The sequence below is a fragment of the Pteropus vampyrus genome, unplaced genomic scaffold, assembly GCF_000151845.1.
Source record: "Pteropus vampyrus isolate Shadow unplaced genomic scaffold, Pvam_2.0 Scaffold288, whole genome shotgun sequence".
NCBI classification, from domain to species: domain Eukaryota; kingdom Metazoa; phylum Chordata; class Mammalia; order Chiroptera; family Pteropodidae; genus Pteropus; species Pteropus vampyrus.
In genome coordinates this window covers 2,608,453-2,626,595 of record NW_011889069.1, presented here as the reverse complement: position 1 = coordinate 2,626,595, position 18,143 = coordinate 2,608,453, and the positions used below count along the sequence as shown (strand labels likewise).

General features: G+C 35.4%; 1 protein-coding gene and 1 pseudogene across 12 annotated transcripts in view; one reads left to right on the top strand and one right to left on the bottom strand.

The window, feature by feature from the left end:
* OPCML (opioid binding protein/cell adhesion molecule like) overlaps nucleotides 1–18,143 on the top strand; it is a 495,048-nt gene that overhangs the window by 225,309 nt on the left and 251,596 nt on the right. The window lies entirely within an intron of this gene.
* LOC111729909 lies at nucleotides 5,677–5,795 on the bottom strand (annotated as a pseudogene).

The window sequence follows — 18,143 nt, the reverse complement described above, 5'->3', positions numbered from 1 at the left end:
TAACTTCAATCTTGAGCCACTCTGGAATTTAGCTCAACAAGCTCATATCCTTGCTAGAGCACCCATGTATGATGTGGCTACTTCTACTGTATGCTCATCTTTCTCTACGCTTTCAGAAGTTTATTGAAATTCTTGATCTGTTTATGATTCCTCCCCTATTCTCTTTGATATTTTGTGATTATTCCTTTCATTTTTTTTCCCCCTTTACTATCATCTTAATGAAGTGTCAGGAAGGAGAAGTAGCCAATGCGTGTACTTAGTGAGATCACCTCAATCCAGAAGCTCCTGGTTTAGGTTTTCCTAGCTTGCCCAAGAAATAGATTTTCCTCATTTTATGTGTCATTAATTAAATATACTGTGCACACAAACTTGCCAAGTACTTTTTCCCATGTAACACTACTAATGAAGTTATTCAGTCCTCTAATGAAAATCCTTTAGTATCTCACTATGTCCTGCAAAACAAAGCCCACACTTTTTAATGTGTTATATAAGCTCTTATCAGTTCAAATTCACTTACCTCTTTCTTTCCCCAGTCCATCATCCATGGCATATTTTTGAACTGCATGATTTCATAGTTATACTCATGCCATTTCACTTTTGATTATAGCTTTTTTTTTCTTTTTTTGCCTAGAACACACCATATCTTTACTTCCCTCTTCTTTACCACATTAGCAGTATTCATCTTTTATGGATCACATAGCATATTTCAGAAAAATTTTCTTATCTACCACACCCAGAAAGGACAGGCAAAGTGCCAAGGTGCTGTGCTTCCAAAGAACAATCTATTTTTCTGTCTGTCTTTTTTAATCTCTTTCAATTATTGTTTTTCTCTATATTTTTCATAACTTTTACCACATTTCATCTTAGTTGATTTGTATATGTAGCTGTAATCCTGTCAGCATGTCAGAGAAAAGACACATTGCCTCAGCTGAGGTTGTATTTGCCTGCTAGTAACAAAACCTGAATAATGTGGCCAAACCAAATAGGAGTTATTTCTTCTAAATAAAGGATTATAAAGGTGTACTTTACAAAGCTAGGAAGAGGCTTTTTTATGTTACTAATATCTCAGATATTGTCTTTTTTTTCTCTATGTCACCTATAGTCTATGGTTTTTATTCTAACTCATCATTTCCTGATCTCAAGATGCCTGCTCCAAATCCAACCTTTATTTTCACTCCAGACCAGAACGAAAATAAGGAAGGAAGGAGAGAATGGCAGCATTTGGATCTGAAAAGTAAAATTTATATAAAATTCAGATAAAATCAGTAAAAATGCCAATATTCCTTGGCCAACTTCTATCTATTTCTCATTGGACAGAAATGAGTCACATTATCATCTCTGACTAGAAAAGAAAGCCTAGGAAAGCCACTTTGAGCAACACTGGGATTCTTTTAGTAAGGAAGAAAGGAAGAAAGGATATTGGAAAACTATTATCAGTATCTAGCATATAGGTTTTGCTTAATTTTATATCTTCTTTACTTAGCACCCTATCTGGCACATAATAGGTACTCATTAAATATTTATAGAACAATAAATAAATTTTAAAACGTGAAAGGAACCTTGTTTTATTGGAGAGGGAATTTGAACTCCAAAGAGTTTAAATGATCTCACCAAGGTCCATTACTACAAGTGACAGAGCTGTGGGAAGTTCTTGGAACAAATTCAAATGTAGGAACAAACTCTTGCAACCATTCTACAAGTGAGTCTAGTTTGTAGTTTAATTTGTGGAACTAATCTGGTATGATAGGCTAGGATAATGCATCATATAGGCTTTGCTGTTAAAGTTTAAGATTCTTATTATTGGGTCAAGACAATTTCCATACAGACTCATATGACTCCTATTTTCATGCTGGAACCAAATAACTCAGAGACGACTCTTCAGATGTGTCTGCCTCCCTCTCTGCAGGCCCTTGATTATTTCTAGCCCAATAAAAGAGAATGGAATCTTAATTTCTAAAGGAAAATAAAAACAAATTGTAGTAAGCCTTAACAAGAAGGAAAAGGTGGTGTCCTGTCACCACTCTACTTTCTAAAATGGGTTATTTGATTTTTCTTAATTGTTGGTGAAATTTTCTCAAATTGGCAATTAGAATTTGAAGCTGATTGCTTACCCAGGTAATTTACAGATTTTGCATTTGGCAAGAATGCTTCATGACACTTCCCATGAATATGGTTTTATTATCTTTCAGCTAAGTTTTCCTTTTTGTATATATTCTATGTTTGGAAGATGTTGTTACTTTTGCCCACAGGAAGTTTAGGTGCTAATTCTGTTAGCTGCATATTTCTGATGAAATCAAGTTTTGTTTTGTTTTTTTTTTTTTTAATAATTTGTTTTAAACCATTTAGAGACCCAGAGGAATTGATTAGGTGTTCCCCAAAGCAAACTAAATAATTGGATTAAAATAAAAATTTATCAAAATAAGTTGCAGAATATTAGCAATAAGTTATACTTTTCTTGGTTCTGATGATGGATTTTAAGGAGTAACTATTCTTATGCTATCTCCTCCTGCCTTCTATTTTTAACAGTCTCCCCACTCACTCCCTTTGTCAGCCTGGTCTGAAATCAAAGTTTAATTATCTTTATTTGCTCTTGTACTGTGCATTAAGATAGAGTTTATCCAGTAGTCCAGCTGTTTTGAAGATAATTAGTCAAGAATTCAACCTGCTATAAAATAATCCTTCTAGGCAAAGAGCTGGGGACAGAAGACATTCTTCAGTGATACCAAATTCTCCATTACTCATAAGAGTCACAGATTTTCTATCTGAAGTCAAATATTATGAATTGCACTATCAAGTTAAGGGTTTAAATTGCAAAGGGCAGAATACATTGTTAATAAGTGTTTGCTTTAGGAAAATATATTATTTCCATTTGATGGGACCTTTAAACTCAATGAAGAAAGTTGATCCATGGTCAACTTCAAATCAATAATTAATAGAATTTTTTTAAAAAATTTGGTATGAACTCGTGTAATAGAAGACATCTTTGCACGTAAATGTTGGAGATGTCTGCTTTGTTTAATTATCCATTCAGTAAACACTTATGGAGCACCTATTATGAGCCAGGATTCATTCTAACCATGCAAGATGAAGTCGTGAACAAGACTTACTAGTCCTTGCCTTCAGGAAGCTTAAAATGTAAGTGTGATTATATTTCTGTGGTTTCTTTCCTATGGCACTGAAAGTACCTCCTTTGGGTGTATAGTTTATTAATTTTCCAGTAAAGAGGCCAGCTGGCTCTCAGTCTGAGCCTGAATAGGAGGGTAACATGGTCGAGCCCTTTTTAATACAGCTTACTAGTTTCATCTGTCCTTTGTGCTCTATGCTGTAGCTTAGAGGAAAACCAGCCAAGCCCCCAAAATAAGGCTGATCCTATAAATGCAAGAGCAGAATAGCAATGAATGTTAATTACAAGCACTTAATTGCTAAACTCATTTTATAGGGAGTAAATGTATTGCTGGACATGCCAAAGCTTCTTCTACATTCTTTGTGAACAACAGCTTACTCTTTCTATAGCATCTCAACAAGAAAGAGGAGCAAAAGGCGAACTTGATCTTCCTATTGAACTTCAGGTTCTTGAATTTTCAGGTCTGCTAACATTGCTTGCAATAAATGATGCTTTTCTTCTGCTGCTTTTGATTGAAGAACACTAGAAATCAGTTGGGGAGCAGGTGCTACATTGTGTTAGATTAACACTGATTGAATTCTTACACAGCCAGCTGATTGAAGCACGTGTTCTGCAAGCTTATGATTCTGCAAACACTAGGTTGCAAGCAGGAGGATATTTTGCCATATCATGTCCCTTAATCAACACCTTCAAATCTATCAATACTGTCAACTGGAGCTTAGATTCCTCAGCCCACTCTGAAATAGCACCCTAGGCTGGTCACAAAAACAAAAATGGATCTCTGGGAGAAAAGAGGGAATTGGTTTATTTTTTTTTTTCCTTCTCATACTGAGTAGATGAACATTTAAATCGTGAAAATAATCAGATGTTCATTAGACTTGGTAATGACACTGGATGGGCATGGGCCTTTATTCTCCATGTAACAGCCTCTGATTTGATAACAAGATAAAAAATATAAATTATTGGCACAAATGCTTGAAATGCCCCATGAGAATGCACCAGGTGTTGTCATTGGGATGGCTGGGCCAGCCACCAGACATGTGAGGAGATGTTCAATAACTGTTATCCTATATTTTAAAGATGCACTTTATGTAAGCTCTGTGACAATTTAGAACCCATCCTGCTGGGAAAGGAAATGGAGTTAGTTGCTAGGAGAAATAACGCAGAGGTAGACACAATGCAAAGAGAACTTGGAGAATCCTCTGAAAACCAACAGACCATTTTCACAAGGACTTCCACCTAGTTTTAAATTGTCCCAGCAGGCTCACTAGCAGTTCTGGCTGGAGAAGGGAAAACCAGGAGGTATTTATCCATAAGTGAAATATCTTCTTGCCATTGAATGCATGCTGGTCTATTATTTATTTATTCATTTGTATTTCATATATTTAAATGTTTTTCATCAAGTATACATCATCTAACATATAAAATGATCTTAACTGTAAAAAAATTATCTGTGCCTCAGTTTCTTTCTATTTAAGTGGGGATTCGGATAAGATATATCTCAAGGTTGTTATGAGGCATGCGTAGTTCAGTTTCTGCCACTTAGTGAGCCCTATGTAAATGTTTGATCTTATTAGTGCTCCGACGAGAGAATGAATCAAACTTAAAGGTTCTGTAATGCCTCTTTCCCATGTTATCCTAATACACATACAATTTTCTACGTGGAGGTCTTATAATTTCCTAGGACATTTTGTTTTAAACTAACAGTTGCTTTCCAGCTAAGTCTTACATCATAGTCCAAAATTCTGTTGGTTAGGCTTGAAGTGAAGCTAGACTATCGATCTGCCAATGCTATGGCCCTGGTCTCTCTTCATCTGTGCTCTAACCCAGAGTCACACACACACACACACACACACACACACACACACACACACACACACACAAAAATCAAACATGCATGCACCCATAATATTTCATTGAATCGTTGAAGAGATCCACGCATTTTCAGTAGAAGGATAAAAGAATGGCTTGGCACACCAACTAATACATTTTCCTCCTTTCAGCCTTAAACACTGATATTCAAAGAAGAAGAAGTAAGCCAATTATTCCAAGCAAAGAGCTTCCTCTGAACTTTCCTCTAACACCCTCCTATACTGATGTTATTACACTAATAGACACTGGGAGATTTCAATGTATTGTCTAAACCACGAGTCCTCAAAATGTGCTTCTTATGCCAGCAGCATCAGCATTACCTGGAAACTTGTTAGAAATGCTAGTCCTTTGGCCCCACTCCAGTCCTATTGATCCAGAAACTCTGGGAGTGGAACCCAGTGATCTTTTAATAGACCCTCCAGATGATTCTCATACACACTGAAGTTTGAGGACCACAGGCTTAAGTGAAGTTGAACCCTACATTTTGATTGATATACTGAGGCCTGGGCCAGTGTGATTCGTTGTTTGTCTCATATAGGGTCAATGAAATTTGTTTGATATTCTGCTTCTGTCTATATACCTGTCAAATGTCATTTTTTCTCAGCATTAGATATGAACACTCCCATAACTTTTTTCCCTGCATATGTTAACTGAAGGTATTTTGCACATTTTCTTCTTTACACCTACAGCACCTGGTATTCCTAGGTGGTTTCCCATCCAAGTACTAACCAGGCCTGACCCTGCTTAGCTTCTGAGATTAGACAAGATCAGGCATGTTCAAGGTGGCATGGCCATAGACCAAATTCTGCACATTTTATTCTCTCTTAACTTTATAAAGTTAGCTTGGCAAAAGGAAAATGACCCAATCCATTGATACATTTTATGTAACTTATCTCATGAGATAGAATTTCTTTTAAGGTTCAGCAACTCACACAAGATCTCAAAAGGAAGTAAATGACCAAGCTGGCTGTGAATTCAGGTGTACTAACTCCATTGACTGTGTTCTTGAATTCTATGCAATTCTGCTTTTCGTGACCCATGGCACCTCCTTACTGCCCTTCAGAATCTGGTTGTTAATATTTTTGAAATTCACCATCTCAGTCAAAAATATAGCTAAGGAAGTTTTCTCCTGAGCCATCCCTGACTCCAAGTCTACATTCGAACCAATGAATAAGGATGGTCACATGTATTTTCTCTTTCAATACCTTAGCTGGGAATGGGTTCTTGAATCACAATTGTGTCAGTATGCAGAGAGTCTTTGCCCTACCCTTCTGGAAAAATAAAACAAACAAACAAACAAGCAAAAGCATTGCTGTAGACCACAGAATTTGAACTGTCTTGGCTCTTTATAAACTATTATTTCAAACCAATAAGGAAAAATGGAGGGGCTTATTCCTAGTGAGGAGACCTCACTACATAATCCAGTGAAAATCCTAATGTAACAGTCAAATTACCCTTCAAAATTTAAATGACTTTATTGAGTGCTTTCCTTGTATATTCTGAAAATAGACCAAAACATGTATTAAAAATAATTATGGAGACCTACTTTAAGAGTGAAAAAGCAGTGTTAGGATTTATTGCGTGTCACATATAATCCACGAGACAGCTCAGGAGTACAAAGAACAGGGAACTCATTTTACTAATACATTGTTTCTCAGATAGACAAAAAGTATCTCTTTTTTTACAATTCAAATCTATTAGACAATATGTTCATGTGCTAAAAATGAAGCCTGTTTCAACTTAATATAAGGTTATCCAGTACCAAATCCATCTAAAATAGTGATACCATTATTTTCAAGCTGCATTAAATATAGTATTGTTCCTTGAAAGAGGTTATAAAGACAAATTCTAAATTATAGCTACTATTTCAAAAGGTCTTGGCGATTCTTGCATCTAATACCCTGATATTTCAGATGGGATAAGTGAGGCCCAGAAAAGCTCTTTAATTCCCGAGGATGCACATCTAGTTTTTGGTAAAGTCAGGACTATATCGCAGCCACCAGTTCAGTGGTCTCGTTCTCTCATTTCATCATTTACTGTCTGATCGAAGAAAATGAGCAAAGAAAAGTATGCTTATCCATTCACTTTTCTTCTGTGTAGAAAGTTTATGTTGTTTCTTCTTTGTAGAAAGTTTATGTTGTATACTGGAGGATTATTTTAAGTTTAGCTTTTGACAAAAGTAATGGGGAAAAAATCGTATGATTGCTCAACAGAAAATCAATAATAATAATTATTATATACGTTCTTTATCCCCACGGGACAACATTTTCAAATTTCTTTTTTAAGAATCCTTACAAACTTTCTCTCTACTAAAGAAATACGTTGTAGAATTACCATTTCCAAGCTAGGAAAAATGAAAACCAGAATGGTTAAGTGTCTTTGTGTGAATGGCACAGCAAGTTATCTATAGATTTTTAAAGTCTCTTAGAATGCATTACACATTAAATCACATTAAATCACAGAGAGCTCAATTTGCAAAGCAAATTAGTAGAATATCTGTTTTATATCAAACATTTAACTTAAAAAAGTCTAGCCCTCTGCTTTTCAGAGAGAATGGAAGCGGTTGCATGCAAAAGAATGTGACTGATGTAAATTAGACTGAAGATATTACAAGAACCAAATCGCTTGCTAAATACTTGGTACTTAGTACTTCAATTTGGAAGTTGATTTTGTGACAAACAGGAGAGTTGCTTTCAGATGGAAAACACTATGATATGACATTAAATGGTGAGATTAAGATGGGAGAAACTCATTTAAATATGAGTTCGGCTTTTAATTCCCTGAGTATTTGAGAGATTAAAAAGGAAAGAATAGAAAAGAGAGAAATTAAAAAAAAAATAATAGTTTTCTGTGCTGAAGAAAGGCTGTAGTTTAAGTTTTGTTAAAGAACATAGAATTTGTGTCAGAGATCTCAAATCACAAATCAATGCTACAACACTTCTTGCTATCTAGATGTAAAAAAAAAAAAAAAAAAAATCTATGTATGTAGCTTAAGGCAGAGCAGTTTATAAGAACTACATAGATTGGGAAATGAAGTCCATGCTTAGTATGGCAAAATTAACCTTAATGGGATAAAGCCAAATCAAGTAAAATTTGGTCTCACAGTGAGAAAGAAAAATTCCTAATGGTGATACATATGAGACAGTAAAATAATTTTCTAAGAGCATTGCCATCCTTCTTATTAATTAGTTTTTATCATGTGCCTACATTTATAGTAGATTCTATTTAAAATAGAAATTGTTATAATTTCTGCCCAATGAACCTACAATATTTGTATGACTGTTGAAAATGAAATATAGGCTTCTACTAGTGAGAAGTATCTTGGGGAGTAACTGAGTAGTATTAAAAATACTACAAATATTCAGAATGGCTATCTGTTTTCCTGCAGAGCAGTCAGCAAATCATCTGATTATCTGCACAACCGCCTTTTTGACTGATCTCCTTCAAGGAGTGTTTCCCTCTGGAAATGAGTATTGACTGGGAAGGAAATATTACTGATGGACTTATGAGTAATGTGTCTAGATTAGGACATCTAAAACATTACTATGAGAAAACAAAATACATAGTGACACAAACATAAACTTTTAACAGTTTTAGAAATTTGGGATAAATGGACAGCTTATGGGAGACCGGAGCATAGGAACAAAGATGCTCCTATTGAAGTGTTTACACTAGCAAAGGAATTGGAATAGTAAGAGGAATCTCCACTTTTGTTCTAGAGAATCCACGTTCTGGCCACAAACTGAAAGCATTTGCATAGTTTGGTGTTTTAGAACATCTTCACATTTGGCGTAGGGATTTGAGGATTGGAGAGGTAATTATTTGGCCAATGAAATCCATCAGCTTGCATCATTTGCAAGTTAATAAGTTAGTTTTGATAGACCCCACTGTGTTCTTCTCCATCTTCCTCAGTAGTTCTTTTGGTGAAGACAGATCAGACCTCCCTTGATTTAGTTAGTCATGGCTGAGAAAACCTAGAGAAGATCATTGTGAAAATTCCATTTTCCAATGCAAGGCATTGTTATTTCTGTCTTCGTATTCAGTGTTGTATTTGAAATTGCTATGTTCCCCAAAGGCTAGTTGCATAGTCTGAGTTAAAATTGATAATCCACACACATCTGCTTCAGGGAACCTGGGACCAGCACCTGAAGGACAGTCTGATGCTGATCAACCAGAAATAGACCAGAAGGTTTGGAGAGAGATCACAGATGGCCCAGCATCAAGGAATGGACAGCTCTATAGGTTAGGTAGACAATAAAATGACAGCAAGTGGAAATAGGCATTAAGTGAACATGCTTTATGCCCATGACTCAAAATAAATACCAACTAGAACAATGATAGAGGCCCAAAGGAAGTTGCTGCTCCTTTTGGGATCCCTTGTATAAAACCCCAGTTACACGCTGCAGATGTCATTGAACCCCAGGCTAATTTAATGATTTACATTGTTGAGAAAGGATTAGTGAAACTTCCCATTTCAATGGTCTGTTCCTAATTTGCATCTTTAACGAGGTGGGATCCAAGCCAGGTTCTGCTCCTTTGTGTTTATTTTGCAGGAACTGTGTTTATTTCTGATAATTACAAATAAATCTTTCTTCCTTTTCTCAAACTGTCTGAATAAAAGATGTTGGGAGTATGTTAACTCCATAGCTAGAATAACTATCAAAAAAAGCTAGAAGTAAAATCCAATTATAACTCTTTCAAAATGTAATTAATGTTTTCTTCTCAAAGAGGATGGTTGCTACATTTCATTTTGAAACATTTGTCTTCTTCTTTGTAGTTTCTTGCAGCTTGTCTAAGAGAAACTTACACCACAGGGAGCAGTGACTCCAAACCAGGATGTCATGACCGGGTGTGTCATGAAAAATGATAGAACTGGGGGAAATGTAGGTTAGAAAGTACTAAAGCCTAGACTTTAAATTTGATGAAGCAGCTTTCTGATTCATCTTCGAAGAACTCAGAAAACCAAAGCAAATCTCTCAAAGTTGACTAATTTTAAAAGTCTGTCAAAGAAGCAAGGGGGGAAATGTTATATGTATTTCTGAATTCAACTAAGACTGATGCCATTCAGAAGTATTTAAAAGCCATTTCAATGACCACAAAAACTGAAAAGAGAAATTTTGTTCTCATCTATTGCAATAGATGACCGGTGTGGAGATGGTGGGGCAAAATGAAACCTCATTATGATTTCTTTTTTTTTTTTTTTTTTGAGCAAGTCTAAGCCAAAAATACTAATCTAAAAGTTCCATTTAATAGCTGTATAACTTTTGAGCTCAAACTGTTATTTTTTTTCCCCTATAACTTTAAGACAAATGAGAAATTCAAGTGAAGAAAATCAACCCGGGAGAGACATTCATCATCCTATGAGAGTGACCATAAAGTTATTTATTTGTCTGTGTGTTGGTTGGTTTTTGATAAAATACACACCAACAGCAAATCTTCACAAAAACAAAGATTTTTTCTCATTCTTCACCTCTGTTTTTCTGTGCATACATAGATCATGTCTATCACATAATAGGCACTCAAGACATATTTGTTAAATTAATGACTCCACTGGCTTTATAAGTATAATCTTTATTTTCATAACAGGACTAGGGACTTTTAATTCTATTGAGGTGGAAAAATATAAATTACAGTTCATAGAAGGCAAAAAATAAATTTAATTTAGATTTAATATCTTTGTCTCCTGTGGAAATGGCTTTATCTTCTTGTGTGTCAATATATCCTGCTTTATATTAAAGACATGAGATGTAACATGAATTAGGAATAAAAGGATGAGTTTTATAGTCAAACTAGGTATACCACTTACTAACTATATGACCTGGGGCAACACTATTTGACCTGTCTGAGACTCATGTTACTAATGTGTAAAATGGGAATTAATCCACCTATCTCACAAATGTTGAGAGAATGCATGTACAGGATCTGAATACAGTTTCTGGCATGCATTCTAAGTGATTAAACAATGACAATAGCTAATAATTTTTATTATCATCAGTATTAAACAGTTGATCTCCTCTACTAATTTACATATTCACTGACAGGTATGCTAAATTCTTTACTTTTAATCTCTCAGTTGTAGCTTTCTGTTCTGCATTCTATAGCTGCTGAACACATATTTACAAAAGTGATTTTTAAAAATAGTGATAAACAGCATTATATTATTTGCTATTTAACTAAATCTTATGGAAATATAATAACAGAATATTAAAATGGTGTACTAGTACTAAACCTAGTACACCATTCAAGAGGAACATTCAGAAAGGGAAAACTCAGGGAGACAAAATTATGAAGTACCTGTAAATAGTACTTAGAAACATTGGCTAATAAAGCTGTGATGGATCTTAGATATGGTATAATACAGTTCCATTCTTTCAAACAGTGTGACTTGCCCAAAGTCACTTGTCCAAGACTCCTCAGAGATCTGCTCCATATTTTCACAGAGACAGCTAGCTAACCTGATCCATGAATTGGCACAAATGTGTTTAATATCATTCTGGGAGACGATGTGATATGCTTCCTAAAGATGAAGTGAAAATACCAAGAATATCAAGCCATAGTAAAGGACAAATTGCATTCACGAATTATGGTTTATAAGCTTCTTTAACAAACTCCTACTTTTATTCTCACAATGTGTCCAAAATGGAGTCATCACACTTTTAAAGATGAGGAAGTTGAAGTTCTATGAAGCTATTTAATTTATCCAAAGTCATACATGTGGTACTTAGCAGGTCTTGCACTTGACACTAGGTTTTGTGACTCTCAGTGACCTATGTTTTCCGGTTATGAAAGCTTTATTTTCACAGAGGTAAACCCTCTTAAGTTTGAAAAAAAATCAAACCAACAGACTTTTTCTTTTAAGAAAATGCCATACCTATCAACTTTTTCTTATCAGTCATTCAATACCTAATTAAACATAGCATAATGTAAATAAAAACTCTTTCAACTACTTAGATCTAAGTTGTGTATTAAACTAATAAGAATAACATATCTAGAATCAGAATACATGAGTTTGAGGCTTAGTTCCTCTGTGTGACATTGAAGACACTATTTTGCCTCTGCTCCCAGTCTGTCTGATGGGGAATGTTTGTGAAGGTGGTGTAGCCCCTGCAAAGAGGAAGAGGTCAATGGCCCCCACCATGCAGAAGAATAGGCCCTCTAGGGCACAGAGTGATTGAGGTCCACTCATTGTAAGGGCTTATAGAACAGAAATTAATATCTAGCATTTGCTATGTTGAGAATGGGAAGGAGATCTTATTGGAGAGAGATCAACTTTTACTTATAGGTGATTTAGGTTCTTTACATAGGTCCTGGACCAGAAAGTTCACTTCTCCTCCTGGTTATTCTCTCGAGGAAACGTTAATTACCTCCTTAATACCTTTTTATGGCTCTGTGAGCACAATCGCATAGTAAGACCTTGGCTCTGAACACACTTTCTCAATATGCAGGTTCTTCATTAGTATCCCAAAGCTGATTGCTTTCTCTTGACTCAAATTCTACTTCTTAGCAAGTGTTTTAAAGAGACTGCCCTCTTTTTTTAACCTTACAAATGTTAAAAAAAAAAAAAAAAAAGATGGTATGCTATGGATCATAAAGGTATTTTGGAGTTCTTTCTCCTTGCAGCCCCTTCCTCTGGGTAATGTGAGACCCTGGGGTCTTGCCATCTTCTTTGTTAGTGACTCTGTCAGCTTAGATAGAAAGAACTACCAGAAAAATGAGACTTGGAGGGCAAGTCCTTCAGCATCAAAACATGAATCATTTGGCCTCACTCTCTTCTGGTTGCCTTGTCCCTCAGAGAAGAACCGAAGGACAGCCAGGCATTCCTAGCTGATGGAATCCTGGCAGCTGGGGAAGTTCTCAGCAGTTGTGATGATGCTCTGCCTTCACAAATGCCAGGCTGGCCCAATGCTTACCTGAGAGCAGAGGCCACTAGGCATGGAGAAGGAAGAAACAGAGCGGCATATAAGAAAAAGCAGACAGTGTCTGCTGCAGAATCCTTCTGGTGGGGGCAGCTTGTCAATGCCATTAATGAAGCCAGGCAGACACTGCCGGAGTGATTCAAGTGGGGGCCTGGCTAATAGGCCCCAGAGCAGAAACTGACCAGTTTCGCTATTGGAATATAAAGAGCTTATCAACAGTGTTATCTGTATCGTTGACACTAAGTAAAATAATTCCTTAGAAAACTTCAAAATTAGCATTTAAGAATGAAAAATCGTTACAATTACAGCCATGGTAGCAAGGCAGCTGTTGCCCCAGGTCCCTCCTCCATGCATCTTCTCACTTGACTGCACTTAGAGCCAAGGCCCTTGTCTCTTTAAGGTTCCTGAACCTGAAATTTTTCTTCTTTGGTTCTGAGGGAGGTGGGTCAGGCCTATATTTATGTGAGTAAAGGGAGCCACTGCCTACATGGTAAGAGATCTTTGAACACCTTGCCAAGGGGCTAATTTTTCTCCTATTTGGGAAGAAATTCTGCCTATTAGTATCAGTCCTTTACACTTGGTAATACAGATAATTGGCCAGAGAAGGTCATTACTAAAATAAACAAGCTACCTGAGAGGATGTGGGTTAATGAGAGAGGCCTACACTAAGGTGGTATTAGCTTGGTGGTAGAGCATTTGGATCCCAGCCCTAAGCGGGTGGGCAAGAGGTGGGTCCATTGAGTGGCGGTTTGACCATGGCTGTGCAGCTCCAGGGATCCCCCAGCATAGTCCATAGCTCTCCAAATTTACCACAGCTATTGCAGTTCATAGACTCGAGCACATTTCTAAATACATATGGGTTTATATGGGTTTTCTTTTGAATTCACAAAAGAAAAGAAAAATTAAAAGAAGAGGAAATTGAGATAAAGTTGTTTCTAGTGTTATATTTTCTAAAAGAAATCTTTCTTTGGATGCATATTACCTCCTATCCCCACCCCTGCATCCCCAAACAGTTCTTGGGATAAACATCACCTGAGACTCAGAAGTTCACAGTAGTAACATAAACTTTGGTTACCTAAAGACCACATTAAAAGAGCAATGAGGATACTTCTTTCAAGAATACCCTCCTTCATGGCTTAAATATGACCCCCCCCCTCCTTTTTAAATAATAGCTTTATTGAAATATATATTCGCAGAATTGTGCAACTACGTATACAATTTCAGAACATTTTCATTACCTCCCCCGATTAACACCATATCTATTAGCAGTCAATCTCAATTTACCTAATCTTCCCTACTAATCATAGGAAACCAATAAATGGTTTTCTGTCTCTATAGATTTGCTTATTCTGAGCATTTTATATGAGTTAAGTCATATGATAGGTGGTCTTTTGAGACTGGCTTCTCTCACTTAGCCTAATGCTTTCAAAGTTCACCCATATGAGAGCAGGTATCAGGACTTCATTCTTTTTTATGACTGAAAAATAATGCATTCAATTGAAGTTGTTTCCGCTTTTTCTCCATAATGAGTGATGCTATGTGAACATTCATGTGCCACTTTCTACGTGGACAGACGTTTTCATTTCCCTTGGGCATATGCCTATTGGTGTTGCTGGGTCATATGTTAATTTATGTTTAAGCTTCTGGGGAACTGCCATGCTATTTTCCAAAACAGCTGCCTCATTTTACATCCCCACCAGAGATGCATGAGAACTCCAATTGTTCCACAACCTCACCAATGCTTCCTATTTACTTTTTCTTTTTCTTTTTTTTCTAAATTATAGATCCTCTATTGGGTATAAAATGACATCTCATTATGGTTTTTATTTGCATTTCTCTGATGACTAATGATGTTCGGCTTCTTTTCATGGGCCTATTGCTTATTAATATATCTTTTTTGGAGAAATGTCTATTCGAATCATTTTAAAAATTGGGTCGTCTGTCTTTTTTGTTGAGTTCCCAGAGTTCTTTATATATTCTGGAAACAAGCCACTTAGCAGATACATGATTTGCAATATTTTTTATATGCTGTGGATTTTCTTTTGACTTTCTTGATTGTGTTCTTTGAAGTACAAATCTTTTTTTTGTTGTTTAATTTTAATGAAGTCCAATTTACCTACTTTTTTATTTGTTGCTTGTGCTTTTGGCGTCTAAAAGACCATTGCCTAATCCAAAGTCAAAAAGTTTTATACCTATCTTTTCTTTTTTTTTCATTTTTTCAATTACAGTTGACATATAATATTAGTTTTAGATACATAATGTAGTGATTAGACATTTATATAACTTACAAAGTGATCGCCCTGATAAATCTAATGCCCTTCTTACACCACACATAGTCATTACAATAGTACTGACTATGCTGTACTTTATATCCCGCGACTGATTTTATAAATAGCAATTTGTATATCCTAATCCCTTCTCCTTTTTCAACCATCCTCCTAACCCCCATCTCATCTGGCAACCATAAAAATATTCTCTGTATCATGAATTTGTCTCTTGTTTGTTCGTATGTTTGTTTTGTTTTTTAGATTACACATAAAGTGAAATCATATGATATTTTTCTTTCTTTACCTGACTTATTTCACTTATCATAATAACCTCTAGGTCCACCCAAGTTGCCGTAAATGGCAAGATTTCATTCTGTTTTATGGCCAAGTAATATTCAATTGTGTATATGTACCACATCTTCTTTATCCACTTGGGTAAGGCAAAACAAAAGAAAAAATAACAAATGGACTGTATTAATCTAAAAAGGTTTTGCACAGAAAAGGAAATCTTCAACAAACAAAGTGACAACCTACTAAATAGAAGATATTCAACAATGATCCATCTGATAAAGGGTTACACCTATGTTTTCTTCTAAGAGTTGTATAACTCTAACTCTTACATTTAGGCCTTTGATCCATTTTGAGTTAATTTTTGTGAATGACATGGGGTAGAGGCCCAGTTTTATTCAATGCATATGGATATCCAGTTGTTCCATCACTACTGAAAAACTGTTCTTTCCCCCACTTAGTTGTCTTGACATTCTTGTCAAAAATCAATTGACTATAGATGTGCAATTTATGTCTGACTTTTCAATTCTATTTCATTGATCTAAACATTTATCTTTATGCCAGTATTACACTGCCTTGATTATCATAGCTTTGCAGTAAGTTTTGAAATTGAGAAGAGAGAATTCTCTTTTTCCTCCTTTTTCTAAGATTTTTTGACTATTTTAGATCTCTTGAATCTCCATATGAATTTAAGGAACAGCTTGCTAATTTCTGAAAAGAAGGTAGATATAATTTTGAAAGAGATTTAATTGAATCTGTAGATCAATTTGGAGAATAATGCCATCTTAATAATATCCAACCTTTCAATCTATGAACATTGGATGTCTTTCCATATATGTAGGACTTTGTTTCAACAACATTTTAGGTTTTAGAGTGTAAGTTTTATACGTCTTTTATCAAATTTAGTTTAACATATTTTATTCCTTATTGTGCTAACATAAATAGAATTGTTTTATTAATTTTATTTTCAGTTATTCTATTGCTAGTGTATAAAAATGCAACTGATTTTTCTATATTTATGTTATATTCTGAAATCTGACTGAACTTGTTTATTCATTCTAATAGATTTTAGGGGCTTTCTTAGAATTTTCTATATATAAGATTATGTCATCTGCAGAGAGATCATTTTATTTCTTCCTTTTCAATCTGGATGCCTTTTATATAATTTTCTTGCATAATTGCTGTGGCTACAATCTTTCATACAATGTTAAATGGAAGTGTTTAAGCATCCATTTTATCCAGAATGTACTTAACTACACAACAAAATATATTGGGGGATGGGGTACAACTAGAGGTATACATTATTTATATGTGTGTATGTGTATGTAGAACATTGGCATGAAGCACATGTACATATTCAGTCATATTCTGGGTGTAGCAAAAATTAAATCACTAAACTACACCTTCTAGATGCTTTCTAATATGACTCACCTTTTAAGCCTGGCCTCTCTTCTTAGAGCGTATTGCTTTCAACTACACATAGGAAGGAATATATGAATAGTAGCTTATTTAAAAATGCTTACTAGAGAAGCTTAACTTAAAAACGAGATACTTTAGAGTAGATAATGTAATTTTATTCATCTTCATGAAGGATTACCATAGGGAGGACAAACTGGATTTATTTGTTTTATAAGAGGAAGAGCTAGGACTAGTGGGTGGGCATTAGAGAGGTGGATTACAACTTAGTATAAGGTCTCCCAAAAACTCAGCTACCCACATCAGAATAAACTCCTTGTCAGTTTAATAAACTTCTTTCATAAGCTTTCTGAATCATTTATATAAAGTAAAAAATTTTTACTTAGAAGTATTATGATTTTAAGAATTTAATAAACTTTAATAAAAATGTGACATTATCACCCCTTAAAGTTACTAAAATAGTCTTTGAAATTAACTTAATTTTATAAGACATGGACCACTCCACCCTGGATTTGGGGTGACACCCCACATAGATCTGGGGTAACGTTTCCTCTTTGTCAAGAGATCAACAACTTAAACCGGCCTATTTTCCATGTAAAATATACAAAACAAAATAAATATGATTATTCACTGGGGCTATCCCCCTGCTAAAAAAAGTTCAGCTTTGAATGATGATGCCAGGTTTCCTCCCAGGCCATCTGTTGGGCCTGGCTTAGCTTCTTGAAAATTTAAACGCTTCTTGTTTCAGATGCTTTTGAATTTCTGTTCCCTAGATGGCCCTTCCACCCACAGCAAAATTATAAGCCTCTTTTATCTATCTGTGTTTCTGCTTCCCCTCTTAGCTCTAACACTAAGGTTTGTCTTTTGTATTTACAACAATAAAATGTCTTCAGAGGTGAATATGATGCCTTGAGGAGAATGTTAATGTACATTTGCCTTTGTTCTTAATTAGGTTCCTTCAAGGGAAAACCTCCCGGCCTGGTTTATTTTCTAGCTTTGTCAGAGCTTGTCTGCTTTATCTAAACACTTTGAAGAAGTCTCTTCACCCATATACTGCCTGTATGCTTACCATATAGATTTTTATAATACCAGTCAATTGGAAAAGGGTAGAACATAAGCAGTATAGATAAAGAAATGCCTTAGAATAAATTGCTAGTGGGAGAAAGAGAGCCAAGGGGTGGGAGGTGGGGGAGTGAGAGACGGAGAGAGACAAAAAGAGAGAAACAGAGAGAGAGAAAGAGACAGAGAGAGAGAGAGAGA